The sequence below is a fragment of the Mastigoproctus giganteus genome, chromosome 3, assembly GCF_048544385.1.
Source record: "Mastigoproctus giganteus isolate SK-2022 chromosome 3, ASM4854438v1, whole genome shotgun sequence".
NCBI classification, from domain to species: domain Eukaryota; kingdom Metazoa; phylum Arthropoda; class Arachnida; order Uropygi; family Thelyphonidae; genus Mastigoproctus; species Mastigoproctus giganteus.
In genome coordinates, this window is record NC_143577.1 from 88,733,156 (window position 1) to 88,752,727 (window position 19,572).

Consider the following 19,572-nt stretch of genomic DNA (forward strand, 5'->3'; position numbering starts at 1 on the left):
ATTGAACTATTTGTTAAACACGGTTTAATTTATTAATTAACTAAAAAGACGGTAAAAATTTCTAAAAAATTTATCGTTTCCACGAACTCTTCGACCGCCAGTTTTATGCCATTTAACAAACACTTTTGGAAATTTCAGTTTTGTGGCCAGGGGGCTTTTCATTGGTGTTACTTCAGTTTTTTCATGATCTTGGCGGTGTGTTTCTTTGGTATGGTGCTTGAATTTAAGCGATTAGTTGGCGAGATTGACACTGTTCTGAAAACCGATCTACACTTGGGGCGCTGATAGTGATGTTTACTGTTTAATACGTAATGTTTATATGTGACAACATGGTTGGTGTTCGTAATTTTCAGCCGGTGTAGGATGTAGGTACGTAATTCATCAGTCTTCCAAAACCTACAGACAAAAAAGAATTAAATATAACTGTTATAAATCGATTTATGAAATTATAATAACAAGGGAATAATTTTGACTTTATTTTATTACGTTCATAGAAGTTGGTAGTTTTGTTTCACCTGAAAAATATAGCAGCATTATATTTGAACAGCGGTGACGTTTACAGTTAATTGCAGTACCCAGAATGAAAAGCACTACAGGTGTACCAATTTTGTTTTAGCCTGATATTACATCATCGGTGTGCTGTTATTAAAAGTTAGTTAATCTTCTGTTGGGGGGAAAATAATGGAGTCGGTGGTTAAAAAAGAAATGCAGGATCATCTAGACAAGACTGCAGTTATAGTTCAGACAGCATGGATTTGTAAAGAGGAAATCTTGCGTAACCAGTTTTGTTGGATACTGTGATGTGGTCACAAAGGAACTGGATGCAAAAAATAATTTTGATATCATATACTTGGATTCCAGGAAAACTTCTGATACTGTAGCACATAAAAGAATGTTGTATAAATTGGAGCAGTATGGCATTAAGGGCAAGTTGTTGCTATGGATAAAGGGATGGACAAGTGGGAGAAGATGGAGAGTGGTAATCAGTGGACACTGCTCTTCATGGACTAATGTCATTAGTGGAGTCCTCCAGGGTTCAGTGTTGGGACCATTGTTTTCTTTAGATATCAGTGATATTGATGAAAGTATATCAGGCTTAATGTCAAAGTTTGCAGATAATATAAAGGCTGTCAGGGTTTTTAATAACAGTAATGACAGTACACTGCTGCAACAGGATATAGAAAATTTGGACAAATTGGCTGAGAGGTGGCAACTAAAGTTTAACATTGACAAAATGCAAAGCCCTGCATGTGGGGAGCAGTAACCCACATGCAGTACTTTGCATTTGTCACTACAGAGTAATGTAGCAACTGTTCGGTACTACACTCAGATGTAGCAACTGTTCGGTACTACACTCAGAATAGTGGAGAATGAAAGAGTTGGGGTAACTCTGCAGTCAGATATGAAATATTCAGAGCAGTGCACACAGGCTGCCAGAGCAGCTCATGGGGTCTTGTCAATGATATGCAGCAACTTTGTTAGCAGGGATAAGGAGGTGATTATCGCTTTGGTATAAGCAATTGTGAGGCCACACCTTGAGTACTGAAGGCATTTTAGGAAGGATGTAGAGCCGCTGGAATGCAACAAGATTGGTGCTCTTACCAAGAAAGGGTTAAGTTCTACAAATTGCAACATCTGGAGACTAGGTGCCTGCATTGAGCTGTATAAGGCTTTGAATGTTTTGAGCAAGCTCAATGCTGATGCTATTTTTCCTCTTTTTCAGATTATGCATTAAGGCAGTTGTAGAATAGATGTGTGGAAATTTGCCTTTAGCCATTGAGTGGTTGAATGCTGGAACAAGCTTACATCTGTCATTATGGAATTTGATAGCTTGAATAGATTCAAGAAACTGGACAAATGTTTTGAGCAAATGGAATTTTTTTTTTTTTTTTTTTTTGGCTGATGCTGTATAAGCATGCATCATGTCACTACTAATGTTAAAGTGAGCATGTGATATAATTGACTACCAGCCCAATCTTGCTCAGTCTAACTAACCTCTCATCACGTAGTCAGAGTTGCAAAAAATCATCCATAATCTAACTGTAGGTTCAGGCAAACTAATGGCTGAATGCCACCCATCTATGAGTATATCTCATTAATAATTTTCCACCTGAACTGGAAATAAAATAAAAACATTTCAGTAGCATACTAAGAAATTTGGGAGGCGGGGTACATTTTACATTGGTGGCTTTTACAAGTGACAGTACAATCATATATTAAATACTTGAGGGGGAGGTAATTTTTTCTCTACACCCCCTCCTCACCGGCTACACATGCAACATTTTACATCTTTCATTTATGGGTTTGCTATTTTAGCAAATTAAAAATGATTAGTATTATTATTTATTTGTTAATCACGCAAATGAGGATAGTTCTTGTTGAGCCTCGTTTGGTTGGGATTGTTTCAGTTCTAAAATGCAAGTAATTTATAAAATAATTTCAGAAATTTAATATTACCTACATATTACGCTATTAATATATTTTAAGTGCATTTTTTTTCTATTTATTTGTTTTTTTAAGTTTTTGTGTATTATATATAATTAAAAAATCAGTATTATTGATCCAGTGATTTATTGCATTAATACTGATATATAAAAAATTTAAGAGAAATTTTCTTAGTATATCAAATTTTTTTTGTTTGTGGTACAGGCAGTGTGGGTCTGACACAGTGGACTTGTACAGGACTCTAAATTGTTGATCTACAGTAGTGGAAGTGTACTTAGGCTGTACTGACGATTTTTATAACCCTAACAGGATTCGGTCATTCCAGTTTGTAACATGCATTTGTAATTTCATGTATGTACTGAATTATTAAAAATAAACTTCATCAACAAGCGATTAATTTCCTAAAATTTTAAGAAATTAATCCCTTAAGTACATATATTTTGGAGGCTGAAGGAGGAGGTTAAAACTGTAGTGTGGTAGTGTTATAATGAGGTCTCATTTTGAAAATGTGATATCAGTAAGAAATGGAGCAAAAAAAAAAAAAGAAATCAACCATCCCTAATTATTGACTTTGTTATTACAGAAACATAACAAATTTCATTGGCAACACTGTGCAGTCATTTTCATGTTTTAATTTAATTAGTACTGGCAATCCAGGCCTTATTTTATAATTATTTTCTGAAAAAAAAAAAAAAAAAAAACTAACACAAAACTGTTTTCAGATTAAAGCAAGGCATATTTTTCAGCATAGTGACATGCAGGGTTGGACAGAATAATGGAAACACCTGTGATAAGAGTTACAGGTATGCATTAATGTGGTGTTGGGCCACGTTTTGCTTTTAAACAGCTTGTATTCTGCTTGGAATAGATTAAAATAAATCTTGAACTGTCTTAAGAGGAATATTTCTTTCCATTCATTGAGGTATGCTTCAAGCTACTTGAGTAATGAAGGTGAAGGAAATCTTACTCTTGTGGCTCAATAACATTTAATCTGGTGATAGTGGCTCTCCCATATATATTTCAACCTTATGAAGTTCTTTCTAAACTGTTTTGCCAGAAACTGGATTGCTGACACAAGTTCTGCAGTTATTTTTGAGGCTGTAGTTTTTTTGTTTTGAGGCTACATTCTTCTTTGATTTTCTGCCACAATTCATCTTATCAGATTTTGTTTTTCCACACTTGATGAATGCAGATATTTCTTTCCATACAATTGCTCTGGATACATTAAGCAAATATTAAAACGATGCCTTTTACACTATGTACGTAGTTCAAATTTATGGGTAAACTATACTTAATTATATAATATGGTGTATCTACACCAATATTATATAATTAAGCAAATAAGCAGTTTTATACATTATTCCCTGCGTGACATGCTCTTTGGAATTCAGACAAGTTTGTCATTTTCTTCATGTATTTTTTTTTTTTATAAAAGTACATGAAGTTTTATGGGAAACCCATTAAGTTGGCTGGATCAGGAAAAACTGTATTGGCAAAACCAAAACATCACAGAGAACGAAATTTGGCTGTTAAGAAGAAATGGGTGTTTGGAGTATTTGAAAGAGAATCAAAATTCATAAAAAATCAGAAAGCAAAAACTCTTTTACGCATCATTTGAAAAGTAGAAAAAAAACACTTATCATCATAACAGATGAATGGCATGGATATAGGCGTATTCGGCTTTAGAAAAAAAAGAATTACAAACATTTAATGGTGAACCATACGGAACATTTTGTAGATCCACATATGAATAACATCAAAGCCCAGTGGAAGAGACTAAAAAGTGTTACTAAAAGACTAAATTGCAGCTTTAAAGATATGTTGACTAGTTACATGAATGTATGTGACATCAAATTTTTGGGAAAAATCACGAAGATACTTTTCAGAATATTATTAATCAAATTGCAAATAGTTGTTGAGGTGCAACTATATGATTTGTATTTATGAAATTGAATTTTTTTTCTGAAAAAGCACTGTTCCATTCATTTTTTTTCATTATTAAAAACAGATTTTTAGAGTTCAAGTGTTTTCACTATATTACTGCTTTAAGTTAGGTTACGAAAAAAAGGACGGTTTCTTTATTTTCGTTATATTTCATAATCTAACCATAAACCATAAGTGGTAGGTTAGGAAATAATAGAAAAGGTTTCCTTATATTTCGTGACATAACCATAAAGGTTAGGTTAGAAATAATAGGAAAAGAAAGATTCTTTATATATACACACAGTATATATATATGTATTGCAAATAGCTATTGAGGTATTGATTGACATTATGATACATGTGTATCTGTACGAGTGTATTTAAAAATAAACAAAAATAACAACAAAATAAAAATACAGTAATAAAAAAATTAATATTTTGTTATTAAACAATTTATCCATTAGTCCACCCATGATTCTAAACAAAAAAGATTAGGTTACCCCCCTCCTCTTTGGAGGGGTTCAAGTTCCAGTGGGATTCAAGTGGAGTATCTTGACCTTTTTTTACCCTTATGGAAAGCATGCATTGGGGCAAATGACCATTAGTGCTTCCGAGATTAGGACAAGTGAGACTAAACTGATGTTATTGTCTGTTCTGTTCGTGCACCAATCAGTACTTGTCTGCCCTGCCTATCTGTCAATCAGTATATCGTTCTCGACTCCTACTGCAGACCGATAACACTCACTGTTTGTTTACTGAGCGAGCAGCACTAAAGTGCGGTAGTGGCAAACGAGTTTGCTGTGGTTCTCATATTGGCTTTCTTTGCCTTCGCCAAACAAAATGAGACTAGGTGTGTGTTATAGGCCTAATGCCTTTGATTGAGTATAATGAACAATTTTAAGAGAAATCAAGTGGGCCCATAAATCAGTGTCTTTTAATCGGGATTTTAACTTTCGAAATATTCTTGAACTTGAATTTATTGGATGACTTATTTCTGCAGCAACATGTTAGATAGATAACAAGATAAATGAGTATTCTTGATCTGATTATCAGCAGTGATTATTCATGCATTAAGAATCTGCATTAGATTAAAGTGACCAGATTCTTAGTATTCCAATTCAGGACGTCTGGGGGTGGGGGTTGCAACTCCTCCCCCAGAAACAATATGCACACATTTAAAAATTTTTTTTTTATTTATAAAAAAATATTCACATGCAAAATATAAATTAAATACATATATTTTTTCGAACTTAAAAAAAAAAAAAAAAAGGCTGAAATTAAGTATACAGGACCCCTCATATTATGCTACGTGATGAACAGAAGGTTGTATGTAGGACATGAACTGAGAAAAATAGTTATAGTTAGAAGGAAAAAAAAAAAACACTTATTAGAGGGGTCATGTTTTTAATCGACTTTCATTTTTGTTTAGTGAAAAAAGGTTAGGTTTTTTCTGTGAAATAATACTAATAATAAAAATACACACTTTTAACAATAAAAACAAGAGAAATTAAATATTTTTCTGCTGAGTGAATTTTTCTTAATAATTCTTCATTATTTGCGATTTCTTCATAAATATCTTAACAAGAATTAGCAAAATTGCACTTAATTGTATTGCTTTTGTGTTTCTACAGTCAGTTATGTTTTTGTTGAAGTGACTGATTGAGGTGTATAAGGCCTTGGATGGATTGATCAGGCTCAATGCTGATGGGAGTCTTCCTCTTGCTCAGATTACAAACCTGAGGGGCCATAGATTCAAACTGAGGAAAGAAAGTTGTAGAATAGATGTGTGGAAGTTTGCCTTTAGCCAGTGGGTATTTGATTGCCAGAAAAAACTTCCATCTGTTGTTGTGGAAGTTGATAGCTTAAATAAATTCAAGGCAGAACTAAACAAACATTTGAAATGAATGGATCAGTGAAATGGGAAGGATTTTTTTTTTTTTTTTTTTTGGCTGATGCTGTATAAGCTTACTTTCTTGCATCATGTGCCTCTACTAATGCTAATGCTAAGTCTTCAACTTATTTACTACCGAAAAAACTCTTTCCATTGTATAATTTGTTCCTGGCAAGCATAATGCAAATGATTTGCATTATTTTTGCCATTAGGTATGGAGGCTACATGTCCATTCTGGGACATTTTCAGGGACAGTTTGCATTGTGCGGCAAACAACTGAAATCCATGACTGTCCTGTGTAATCCAGGATGTCTGGTCACTTTACACTAGATGTAACTACCATTATGGGTAAAGGGAAGGGCTTTTGCTTTCTTAAAGGTGAAAACAGTGCTCTTAGACAGTTTTTACATTTTATACAGTGGAACGGATGATGTTACTAACCAACAGAAAATTGTAAATGGGAAGTATTCAGGGAAATAATCATGGAAGCTAGTAGGCTTTTCATACTTACGAAGAAATACTCTTTGAGGCTTAGACAGAAATGGATGTCAGATGAACAAATGAGGTTCGTCACAGAGAAGAAAAATGCACGGGATGCATATAAATTATCAGGTTATACAGAAGCCTATGGTAGATATAAACTAGTCTGCAGTCAAGCCACTAAGTAGGTTGGGCAAACTAAGGTCATTCATGCGAAGCATTTGGAAAAGGATGCAAAGAAAAACAGCAAAGACTTCTTTACTTATGTAAACATTAGAAGGAATGGGATGGATCACATTGCACCTCTTGATATTGACTACAATGACAGGCAACATTGCGATTGCCCAAAGAACAAGGCCGAACTGGTGTTTGCATTAAAGGCCGTGTGGAGGAACATATCACCTGACATATAAAAAGCTGGTTGAGAGTATGCTGTGAAGATTGAAGGCCGTCATGAAAGCAAAAGGTTTCAGCACAAAATATTAAATGACACAATAAAAGCTCTTTTTTTTCTGTCTAAAGGCAGGTGTCCAGATATTAATGGTAGGGCAGTGTATGTAATATATGTTCCATAATGCATGAGGAATATTGTTGCATCCAAAAGAGCAAGACTAAAATATTTACGAACTATACAAATATTTACAAAATATTAACCTATTTACAACTATACAAAACTATATCGGGATGATGGGTCCCTTCATCAGCTGACATTAATACAGTAAACCCCCGCTATTCGCTGGGGTTATGTTCCTGAGAAATACCGCGAATACCGAAAATGCGAATACTGAGTTATGGCTCCCATAGTAATAAAGGGGTTCTGTTCCAAAGTATGAAATATATAAGAAAAACTAGTCTAAAATTATCTATGTATGTATTATACGTACCTTCATAATATGACTATGTACATAGACAGTACATAGTGAAATGCAAGCATATGGCATCGAAATGAAAATAAGAAACAATTTAATATTAAATGTAATATTTATTAGAAATTTCAAACAAATCTTTCAAACCAGTGCCTTTGCTAGCCAAAAAACTTATCCCGCCAGTGCTATTACCAGTTTCGCTAAAGTGTTGATAAAGGAGTTTTGCATTTTCACGAATGATGAGTGAACGGAATTTTATTTTGAGTTCGGTCTTCTATCCATAGATTTAAATCTTTTTTTTACATTTTTTTCTAATTTAACATCATGAGTTACAGAGCAAATTTTTTAAGCAATTAGTGCGTTTTCACAGACACTACGGCGGATTTTTTTTTTCCGATTTTTTGATTGATCCATTGACTCATTGATTTTATAATGTTTTTCCACTGAGGAGACACTTTCATCGTTAGAAATTTTGTGTAACAGCCCAATTTTATTTGCTAATGTCATCACCTTCTTTGATATTTTCACATTTCCCTTGTTATTCGTAGCCATATTTTTGTACGGGTTAGAAAGAACTTGTCCACAATAAAGTCACTTTGTTCTGTTAACACACTCGAAAAAGGCTGTTTTACACTGCAAAACGGTAGATTTATCACTTTTGTAAGCATATCAATTTATAAATTGATAAATTTATTCAATTTATAAGCATATAAATTAAAAGCAAACGACGAAACCTTCCATGACAAGTGCATAACACATACTGAACAAGGATTAGCTAGAAACATCCATGCTTGCAATTTTGTCACCCCCCCACCCACTGAGCGCTGTTTTGACTGAGAAAGATAATTTTAGCCATGCCCATGTTTTTTTATGGTGGAAAATGTTCACGGCGCTTTAAAATTCACATTTTTTTAGGTTTCATTTTATATTAAATCAGGGACCATGAAACTGCGAATAGCGAGGGTTTACTGTATACAAAAAAAGTTACAATGGAACATCAAATGATGCCGGGCGTGGTCTTGTATTAGTGAAGCAAGTGCACAAGGTTGGTGAACGTTATGGAGGCAGTTGTCATGCAATGCAACGAACGTTGGCAATGTGTTCCACATACACTGTCTACATTGTCAATAGCAAGTGTCTGATTCTGCCTGGTAACCCATTTGTGGTCCTTCCATTTAATGTTCACCAACCTTGTGCACATGCTTCACTGTCTAATACATGACCATGCCCTGCATCATTTGATGTTCCATTGTAGCGTTTTTTTGTATATTAATGTCAGCTGATGAAGGGACCCATCGTCGCGATACAGTAGCGGTATGATTGTAAATAGTTTAGTATTTTGTAACTATTTTAGTGTTTTGTAAATATTTGTATTATAATAACATTATATTGATATACTAACATTATAACACACTGATCGAAATCTAATCAGGAAATGACCTATGGAATTATTTACCTGCACATTTGTACTGATGTAATTGCCCTACCCTCTTCTCCATTGGCTCGAATAAGTGATGTAATTTCCCTGCCCTCTTCTCCCATTGGCTCGAAGAAATATCAATAGAAGGAAAACTTTTTTAATGTATAGATAGATATAGAATTAAATATAAATATAATACAGTATATATAAAATATAATACAGTATATATAGAATTAAATATAAATATAATATTAAATATAAAATTAAATATTTATTAGATGAAGTTGAGGTCAAGGGTTTAAGTGAACAAAAGAAAGAAGTAGACCTTTCACTTCAACCTTAATTTCGCTTCAACCTTAATTCGTTGAAGCGAAAGGTCTGTAGAAAGACCAGCAGAAATGGCACATGACTTCTTGATATTTATATTCAAAAGCAAGATCAAAACTCTGAGCACTGTTAAGGAGTCAGACTGCTGTAAAATTAGTGATATAATCATCTCAGAGAAGCATTTGTTAGAAAAGATATTGAGATTAAAGGAGGAGAAAGCTCTAGGGGCGGATGGTATTTATTCAGTTGTAGTTCCTCCCACAGTAACTAGTAGTTGTTGGTGACTCTATTGTCAGGGAAACGGGAAACATGCTTTGTAAAAAGGATAGGTGGAACAGGACCAGGGTATGTCTGCCAGGGGCAAAGGTTGATGACGTAGAGCGGATATCATCTTTTAAGGGCACAAAAGGTGATATAGTTGTACACATTGGCAATAACGATATTAAGAGTAGGAGACTGGCAGAATTACTTAAAAAGTACAGGTCACTGTTGAAAAAAAGCCGTGAAGTAGGGTTGAATTTGAAAGTGTCTGCAATTCTGCCCAGACATGATAGGGGGAGTATATGATGAGAGTCTTGTCGATCAATTCGGCCCTGGAAAGTTTTTGCAAGGCTCAAGAGATAGAATTTTTTTCAGCTTGGTCTGTACTTGTTAACAGGAGAGACTGTTTCTACAGGGATGGGATACACTTAAATAGAAAGGGTGCAAGAATATTTGCTGATGCTGTCGAGGCAGTGTTAGGTGGGTCGGAAAACTGCTAGTTTGGGGGGATACAAGGACTAATAGATTAACAGTAGCCACTGGCAGAGGTGAAAGTGATTCTTACACTGCTTCTATTGAAATGAATAGCAGCCTGGAAAACAAGATACACGATATTTCAGAGACTGCTGGAAGTCATCGCGGAACAAATAAACAAATGGGTTGTGATAGGGCAGCTAAGAATAAGAACAGGTGCATGTATACTTGCATGTACACCAATGCTAGGAGTTTGGTAAATAAATTTGATGAATTTGAGGTATTTTCTCAAAACATCAAAGGCAGATATTGTTGGAATATCAGAGACGTGGTATCACACAGATATAAGGAATGCAGAACTGGAATTTGGTGAATACAATATGTATAGAAGGGATAGACAGGAGAGGAGGAGGGGTTACGCTATTAGTTAAGAAACACGTAAAATCCAAGGAAGTGAAGCCAGTCGACATTGATGGACAGGGCAGTGTCAAGTCAGTTTGGTGTGACATAAGCATAGGGAAATCAAAATTGAGAGTAGGAGTGTGCTATAGGCCTAATGACTCTGATGAGTATAATAAGATACTGTACAGGGAAATAGTGGGCCAGTAAATCAGAGAGTCTTATAATGGGGAATTTTAATTTCCCAGATATTGACTGGAATTTGTGGGTTGGTCACTCACACATTAGCAAGGCTTTTGTGGATTTATTGGATGATTGTTTTCTACATCAGCATGTTCGGGAGGCAACTAGAGGGAGCAATACTCTTGATCTGATTATCAGTAATGATTATTCATGCATTAAGAATCTGCTGATACAGGAACCACTAGGTGGCAGTGATCATAATGTGCTGAAGTGGGATTTACTCAAGGAGGTAACTACCATCAGGGGTAAAGGGAAGGGTTTTTGCTTTCGTAAAGGTGACTATGATGGTCTGAGACAGTATTTAAATTTTATACAGTGGGACCAACTGATGTTACCAACAGCAAATTCAAAATGGGAAGCATTCAAACAACTAATCTTGGAAGCTACCAGGCTTTACATACCAACTAAGAAATATTGTTCAAGGTTCAGGCCTAAATGGATGTCAGATGAACCAATGAGACATATGGCAGAGAAGAAAAATGCATGGGATACATACAAATTAATGGGTGACATGGAAGCCTGTGATAGATATAAGTTGGTCTGTAACCAAGTCACAAAGGAGATTAGGCAGGCAAAGGCAGATTATGAGAAATCCTTTGCAAAGGATTCAAAGAAAAACAGAAAAGAGTTCTTTACCTATTTAAAATCAAGAAGGAAAGGGATAAATCAGATTGGTCCACTGGATATTGATGGTTCAACAGTTGAGGATCCTGCTCAGGTGGCTAACAAACTAAACAAGTATTTTGTATCTACATTCACACATGAGGAGTTATTCAGGAAGGGGAATGTTGTAGGTGAAGTAAACATTGGCAGTGAGTTAGATGATTTTGTAATAACTGAGAGGAAAGTGGAGGAGAAATTGTTGAGGAGAAACATAAAAAAGCACCTGGGGTGGATGGGATCTATCCAGTTATATTAAAGGAGGCAGCAAAGGAAGTAAGCAAACCCCTAGCCATAATTATGAGAGCTTCTTTGGACTCAGGGAGGTACCCATAGACTGGAGATGTGCGAATGTAACCCCAATTCACAAAGGAGGATCAAAGGCTGGCATAAGTAATTATAGACGTGTTAGTTTAACTTCTGTTCCAGGAAAATTAATGGAGGCACTGATTAAAGAAGCACTGCAGGATCATCTAGACAAGAATTCAGTTATAGCTCAGACACAGCATGGTTTTGTTAAGGGAAGGGCTCGCCTGACCAATTTGATTGGAGACTATGATGTATTAGTAATAACTTTGATATTATATATTTGGATCTTAGAAAGGCTTTTGATACTGTTGCACATGGAAGACTGCTGTACAAATTGGAGCAGTGTGGCATTGGAGGCAAATTGCTGCTATGGATAAAGGGATGGTTGAGTGGCAGAAGACAGAGTGGTAATCAATGGACACTGCTCAACGTGGATTAATGTTATTAGTGGAGTTCCTCAGGGTTCAGTGTTGGGTCCGTTGTTGTTTTCTGTATTTATAAATGATATTGATGGTGGTATATCAAGCTTAATGTCCAAGTTTGCAGACGATACAAAGGTTGGCAGGGTTGTTAAGGACACTACTGATGCTATGCTGCTGCAACAGGATCTGAAAACGTTGAGCAGATGGGCTGAGAAGTGGCAAATGAAGTTTAACATTGACAAATGTAAAGTACTACATATGGGAAACAGTAACCCCAGAGCAACGTATCAACTCTGCGTTACTACACTGACAGTGGTATAGAATGAAAGGGACCTGGGGGTAATTGTGCGGTGAGATATGAAGTTCTCTGAGCAGTGCAGACGAGCTGCAAGAGTAGCTCATGGTGTCTTGTCAGTGATATACAGGAATTTTTCTAGCAGGGATAGGGAGGTGATTATTCCCTTGTATAAGGCAATGGTCAGGCCACACTTTGAGTACTGTATACAGGTCTGGAGGCCTCATTTCAAGAAGGATGTAGAGCTGCTGGAACGAGTACAGAGAAGGGCAACAAGATTAGTGAATTGAACAAAGGGTCGGTCTTATGAAGAAAGGCTTAAGTTTTGCAAATTACAGTCTGGAGACTAGGCACCGACGAGGTGATCTGATAGAGTTGTATAAGGCCTTGAATGGTTTTAGCATGCTCAATGCCGATGGGATTTTTTCCTCTTGCTCAGAATAATCACCTGAGAGGGCATAAATTCAAATTGAGGAAAGACAGATGTAGGATAGATGTGCGGAAATTTGCCTTTAGCCAGTGTGTAGTTGGTTGGTGGAACAGATTGCCATCACTTGTTGAAGTTGATAGCCTAAACAAATTTAAGGCTCAGCTGGACAGGTATTTCGAACGAATGGAGGTGTGAAATGGGAGTGGTGTGTTTTTTTTTTTTTTTTGGCTGATGCTGAATAAGCTTACTTTCTTGCATGATATGCCTCTACTAATGCTAAATATGCTGCATGCGAATGTTTCAAACTGCTGGGAATGTTAGTGAGAGCATCATTAGACTGTGAAAATTCCCTTGTACTGAAGAAGTGCTAATGTTTTCCCAGTATACCAATGTAGTGCTGAAGAAGAAGTAGGAAGGTTTGACAATTTTTATTAGGGAAGATTGTGGAGTATATGGTTAAGGATGCAATTCCGGACCATCTTGACAAGAATGGTACCTTGAATAGAATCCCATTGTAAGTTCGTTAAGGTGAGGTCCTGCCTGACCAGTGTGGTAAATCACTATGATGTAGTCATTAAACACTTGGATACATATATCAATTTTGGCATTTTATTTAGATTTTAATGAAGATTTTGGTACTTCCCCTCATGCAAGGCTGCTAGAAGGAGGAAACTGGAAGTTGGATTTTAAGATCCTACATTGGATCACAGGTTGGCTAAACGATAAGAGGCAGAGATTATAAGTGGTCAGTCTTCAGGTAAGCTATCAAAGTTTTCTGACAGTTTGAAAGTTGGAAAGGTTAACAGTTCAAGCCAGGCTGCATTGCTTCAGGAAGACTTAGATTAGCTGTATATATCTAAAAATATTTCTTGACTCGGCGCCTCCGTAGCCAGGTGGGAAAGAGCAGCAGTGCGTAGCACACGCTTCTTGATTAGACCGGGGTTCGAGCCCGTCACCACCAAATACGGAACATGCGGAAAGGTCAGGGAATGACCACCGCACCGGAGCAATATGGCCTTAGTTGCTAATGCTCCTAAAAACCAAAATAACAACAACAACAAATTTCTTGACTAAGTGCCCAAGAGTATGAAAGAGTTTGTTTATACATGTTTGCTACACATACATCACTTCAACTACCAGGGTAGTATGAATGCATCATTTAATTATATCTCATATTGTGAATACTTTCACGAGTTGCCATGGTATTGCACTGCCTTGAATAAGTAGCACTTCATCTATGGAGAAGACCTTACTTATTCTCGGCGGATACCACCACCCAGACGGCACCATTTCGAAGCTTGTTGGCTTACTCATCGGCGGGTGGGCATGTACCCTGTTGTTGCATTATGACAACCCTGTTACAAAGTATAACTCCACAATATGAGAAATGCTTGGTGTGTGTGGTTTAAACCACACACACCATTTTTTATTTAATTAAAAATAATAACTTACTAGGGGGCTTCGCTCGCCAATCCCCAGCCAATATCATATATACAAAAAAATGTCTTAACTTGCTCAGCATCATTAGTGAAGCCGCTTCAGAAAGGGTTTCCTTCATATAATTGACCGATTTGCTTAGACCTGGTGCTCGAGAGCAGCTTCTTGAAAAGTCTCGTACATTACTCCATTCAGTTTTCACATCTTCGAAGCACCTTAGACATTTTGCTTCGCGTAACAATAATTTCTAATGAAACTTCTCGACGTCTTGTGGTGAGATGCTATTCAACCGAGCGACCACTTTACATATTTTTACATTGATGGCATTTATTTCCAGTTTTGTCCCACAATAACATATAGTGGTATGACAGAGTAAGTCAAATCTTCTATACCCCTCTCGTAATTATACTAATACAGTATACTAACGTTATAACACACTTATCAAAATCTAATCACAAAATGACCTGTGTAATTATTTATCTGCATATCTGTAGTGACGTAATTGCCCCGCCCACTTGTACCATGTCACCTGCATCCCTCTTCTCCCATTGGCTCGAATAAATATCACCAGAAATGAAAATAGCATTAGCATTAGTAGAGGCATGAAATGCAAGAAAGCAAGCTTATACACTGGTGTTCAAAGAAAGTGCATCACCCCTTAAAATTGTAATTGTTGTCCGAATAATGTAAGTATATGGCAATATTTCTTACAGATTGACACGTGTAGGTGATGATGCAATATTGCATCAGCTGTTACTTTCAGCTATATAAGCACATTCTGCTAGTGTTGCAGTCATTCCTTGCTTGTGTCAGGATGACGAATCATGTGCAGTTGATGCCATGAAGAAAGAGTGCCATTGTTGCTTTATGCAAGGAAGGGTGTTCTTCCCATCATATTAGTATTTGTAATGGCCGCATGGTGCAAGAAATCCTATGGCTTATGCTGCACCAGCAAAAAAAAAAAAAAAAAAAACACCTAATAATTAATAAAAGAAAAGGAAATTAAACCTATCATCCTATGCGTTTCCCTCACCCAAAGGTACTATCCGATGACCTTTGAATTTCCCCAAATTCTCAGCCTCTGCCACCCATGTAGGCAACTTATTCCAGTAATTTATAACTCGCTGGCTAAAATAAAACTTCTTGCAAACCAGTCTAAACACTTCCCCCGTAACTTGAAATTATGGCTCCTAGTTCTAGAATCATTTATAACTGTTAAAAATTTCTTCCTCATTCATTTTACTGAAGCCTCTCAGAGCCTTAAACACCTCAATCAAATCTCCTCTAAGGTGTCTAGTTTCCAAACTCTGCAACCCAGATATTCCAAGTCTTTTTTCCTAAGGACTCCCTTTTGCCAATCTCACCAGGCGAGTTACCCATCTTTGCACCCTTTCAAGATGCTCGATGTCTTTCTTTAGGTGCGGTCTCCATACTTGAACACAGTATTCCAAGTGTGGTCTAACAAAAGCCTTATATAATGGGATTATCACGTCCCTATCTCTACTTGCAAAAGTTCAATAGATCATCGATAGGACAACATGGGCCTTCCTTGCAACCTGTTTACAATGCTCAGAGAATTTCATGTCTGACCGTATCACAATACCCAAGTCCCTTTCCTGCAGTACTGGGTTTAGTTGAACTCCACCAAGTGAATAAGTTATTTTGGGATTACTGTTTCCCAGGTGCAATACCTTACACTTTGTTCGATTAAAGCATAGCTGCCATTTTTCTGACCATTCCTGAAGTCTATCTAGGTCTCTCTGAAGAAGCTCAGCTTGACAGTGATCATTAACTACTCTACCAATTTTAACATCATCTGCAAATTTAGACATCACGCCCTCTATCCCTTCATCAATGTCGCTTATGAAAATTAAAAACAACAGTGGTCCTAATACTGATCCTTGGGGAACCCCAATTCTTACATCAACCCAATCTGAGGAATAGCCATTTATCACGACCCTCTGCCTTGAAACCATCCTGATATCCATCTAAAGATTTTCTCAGTGATTCCAACCTGTTCCAGCTTATAAAGCAACCGCTCATGTGGGACTGAGTCAAAAGCTTTCCTGAAATTTAAATAAACAATGTCGAAATCATTTCCTAAATCCAGTTCATGAGAGACCCTTTCAAAATAGCAAACCAGATTTGTTAAATATGATTTTCCTTTTACAAAACCATACTGAGTATCCTTCAGAATTTCAATTCTATCCAAATGATCCTGAATTCCACCCTTGATCATTCCCTCCATGATTTTCCCTACCACTGAAGTCAGACTGACAGGTCGATAATTTCCCACTTCACTCTTAGAACCATCCTTATGTATGGGAGATACATTGGCACTTTTCCAATCCAACAGAATCTCCCCGGAGTCTAGTGATGCTCGTATAATTAGCCTCAATGGTTCAATGCACTCACTTGCCGCCCCCTTTAAGATTATAGAGTATATTCCATAAACTCCAGGAGCCTTACTGGCCTGTAGGCTCGAAAGTTTTTTCATTAAATAATCTTGCGAAATTTCAATATCAATCATTACCTATTTTTCCACTTCACTCCCACAATTTCCCATTGCCACAAAAGGTTTTTCTTCTGTAAATATTGATGCAGAATAATTGAGTTCATCTGCAACGGCAGCTGGTGTATTTAATACTATCCCCTTTCCCTTACGTAAAGGTCCAATCTGTTTTGTCCTGCTCTTCATAGAATTTATATATGTGAAGGATTCTTATCCCCCCTCTTTGCTCTGTTTGCTAGCAATTTCTCATAAACTGCCTTTACCTGTCGAACCTTTTCCGTGGCTCTATTACAGATATTGCTTATAGAGTGTCTTGTAATCAGTTGACAGTGAGTAGATTTCTTTCCAAACACAAGAATACCAGTTTTGTTGATAGGAAAAAAAGGAACAGGACACAAACAAGTCTCTATGCCAAAACAGGACCGCATTTTGAAGCACTTATGCCTTAAAAACCATAAAGCTTCTTTGTCTAAGCTGAAAAGAGAATGGGAAGAACATACATGGAGTGATAGCAAGTGCAATGACAGTCAGAAGACACCTCTTCAAAAGTGGACTTGTAGCCCATCATCCTAAGAAGAAGCCCTTCCTCACACAAAAAATGAAAAAGGCCCAATTAATTTGGTGTAAGGAGCATATCAAATGTACCCCCAAGCAATGGAAGTCAGTTATTTTCTTGGATGAGAAGGAATTCAACCTGCATGGCTCTGATGGGAGACGAATGATTCATTCACCGTAGAAGTGGTAAAGAATACCATCTAGACTGTATGGTATCTATAGTGAAATTCCCTACCAGCCAAATGATATGGGGGGTGCATTTCATATCGCGAAGTAGGTCACCTGCAGTTTATAAAAGGTTCCGTAAATGCCAATGGATATCTGGCTATATTGGAAGGCAAATTGCTGCTAACCATTAGAGACCATTTTAACCTGCCAAGTAACTGCATCTTTCAGGACGACTCCGCTCCTTGCCATCGGGAGAAAAGTGTAAGTAGGCACTTCTGTAGTTACTTTAGCTTCATTTCTGCATTAGAGGTTCAACAGTAATGTGTTTACATTTGTTACTTGTGAAAAAATGGTTGGAAGAATGGTCCATTACAACTGCTAGCTGGCCAAGAAACAGCCCGAATCTGAATCTTATAGAGAACTGTTTGTATAGTATGGAATCTGCAGTTGCCAGAAGGAAACCAAAGACCCTTCGTGAACTTTAGGAAACCATAATTCTTGTTTGGAATCACAAACTATCAGTTGATTATATTCAGAAATTGATCTTGTCAATGCCTTGACGGTGTGCTGCTGTCATCAGAGCCAGAGGCGGTTCAACTAAATATTAGTTTGCACCTGGTGAACTTTTCATTTTGTTTTCCATTTAAAATGACAAACTGAAGCAAACTGAGGGCTTCTGATAACATTTCAGCCATAATTATCGTGTTTACCAAAACCGTTGTATAACGGCTGCAAATGCTCATTTTGGAATATTTTGAGAGCACCTGTCAAATATTACTTAGCTTTGCCTTAACTATTAATAAATATCTTTTGTTTATATTTCTATTTGTGATGCTAGTCATTAATGTATACAGGGTGTTTCAGTTAAACGTTTCAGAACTTCTAAGAGGGATAGGGTACATCCTGACAACTCGAAATCATATAGCAATGTGGGGTCGGAAATGCTTTCCTGAAGCGGTGTTGTACACAGAAGTCGTCGTGCGACGTCGTGCAGCACAGATTCGATTTTCGGTCAATGTATGGGCCGGTATTATGGGAGATCACCTCATCGGACCTTACCTGTTACCGTGTCGTCTAACCGGACCTATCTACTTGATCATTCTGCAGCAAGTATTGCCACAACTTTTGAGAGATGAACAGATTTCTGCATCGACGCAACAGACAATGTGGTTCCAACACGATGGAGCCCCTGCCCATTATAGCGGAGATGTTTGTAACTACCTGGATGTCACATTTGGTCAACAGTGGATCGGACGTGGTGGTCCCGTGCGTTGGCCTGCTCGGTCACCCGACCTATCATGTCTTGATTTTTATTTCTGGGGTCATATGAAATCGCTAGTTTATGACACCCCTGTTGACAATGCTGAGGAGCTGGTTGCAAGAATCGCAGTAGCTGCCGAAGAAATTCGAAATTCGCCTGGAGTATTCCAGAATGTTCGGATGTCCATGCGTCGGAGATGTGAGGCGTGCATTGTAGCCCGTGGAAGAAACTTCGAACACTTACTTTAATCCATGTACCTTTTGCTTCTTTTCATGTATTATTAAAACGATTTCTCACTTACGGTCTCTTTTCTTTATGGTGCTTCTGTGTACAACACCGCTTCAGGAAAGCATTTCCGACCCCACATTGCTATATGATTTCGAGTTGTCAGGATGTATCCTACCCCTCTTAGAAGTTCTGAAACGTTTAACTGAAACACCCTGTATATTAAGTGCAATAGCATCATCATCAGAATAGATGTGCAGAAATTTGCCTTTAGCCAGTGGGTAGTTGATTGCTGGAACAAACTTCCATCAGCCATTAATGTAACATATCATGAAAAAGGGTTAGAAATGTGAAATTCATAGGTGATGCACTTTCTTTGAACACCAGTATATAGCATCAGCCAAAAATAACACAACCTTCCCGTTTCACCCATCCATTCAACCCAAAAGTTTGTCTAGCTCTGCTTGAATTTAACTAAGCTGTCAACTTCCACAACGACAGATGGAAGTTTGTTCCAGCAATCAACTACCCACTGTCTAAAGGCAAATTTCTGCACATCTGTTCTACAA

General features: G+C 37.1%; 1 protein-coding gene across 1 annotated transcript in view; it reads left to right on the plus strand.

Annotated features, from left to right (window-relative positions):
* Positions 1–222: 222 nt before the first annotated feature.
* Positions 223–19,572, plus strand: part of SMSr (Sphingomyelin synthase related) — a 92,179-nt gene continuing 72,829 nt past the window's right edge. The window contains exon 1 of the mRNA XM_090370588.1: positions 223–369. The gene's annotated coding sequence lies outside the window, so the exon portion shown is untranslated. The remainder of the gene's footprint in view (positions 370–19,572) is intronic.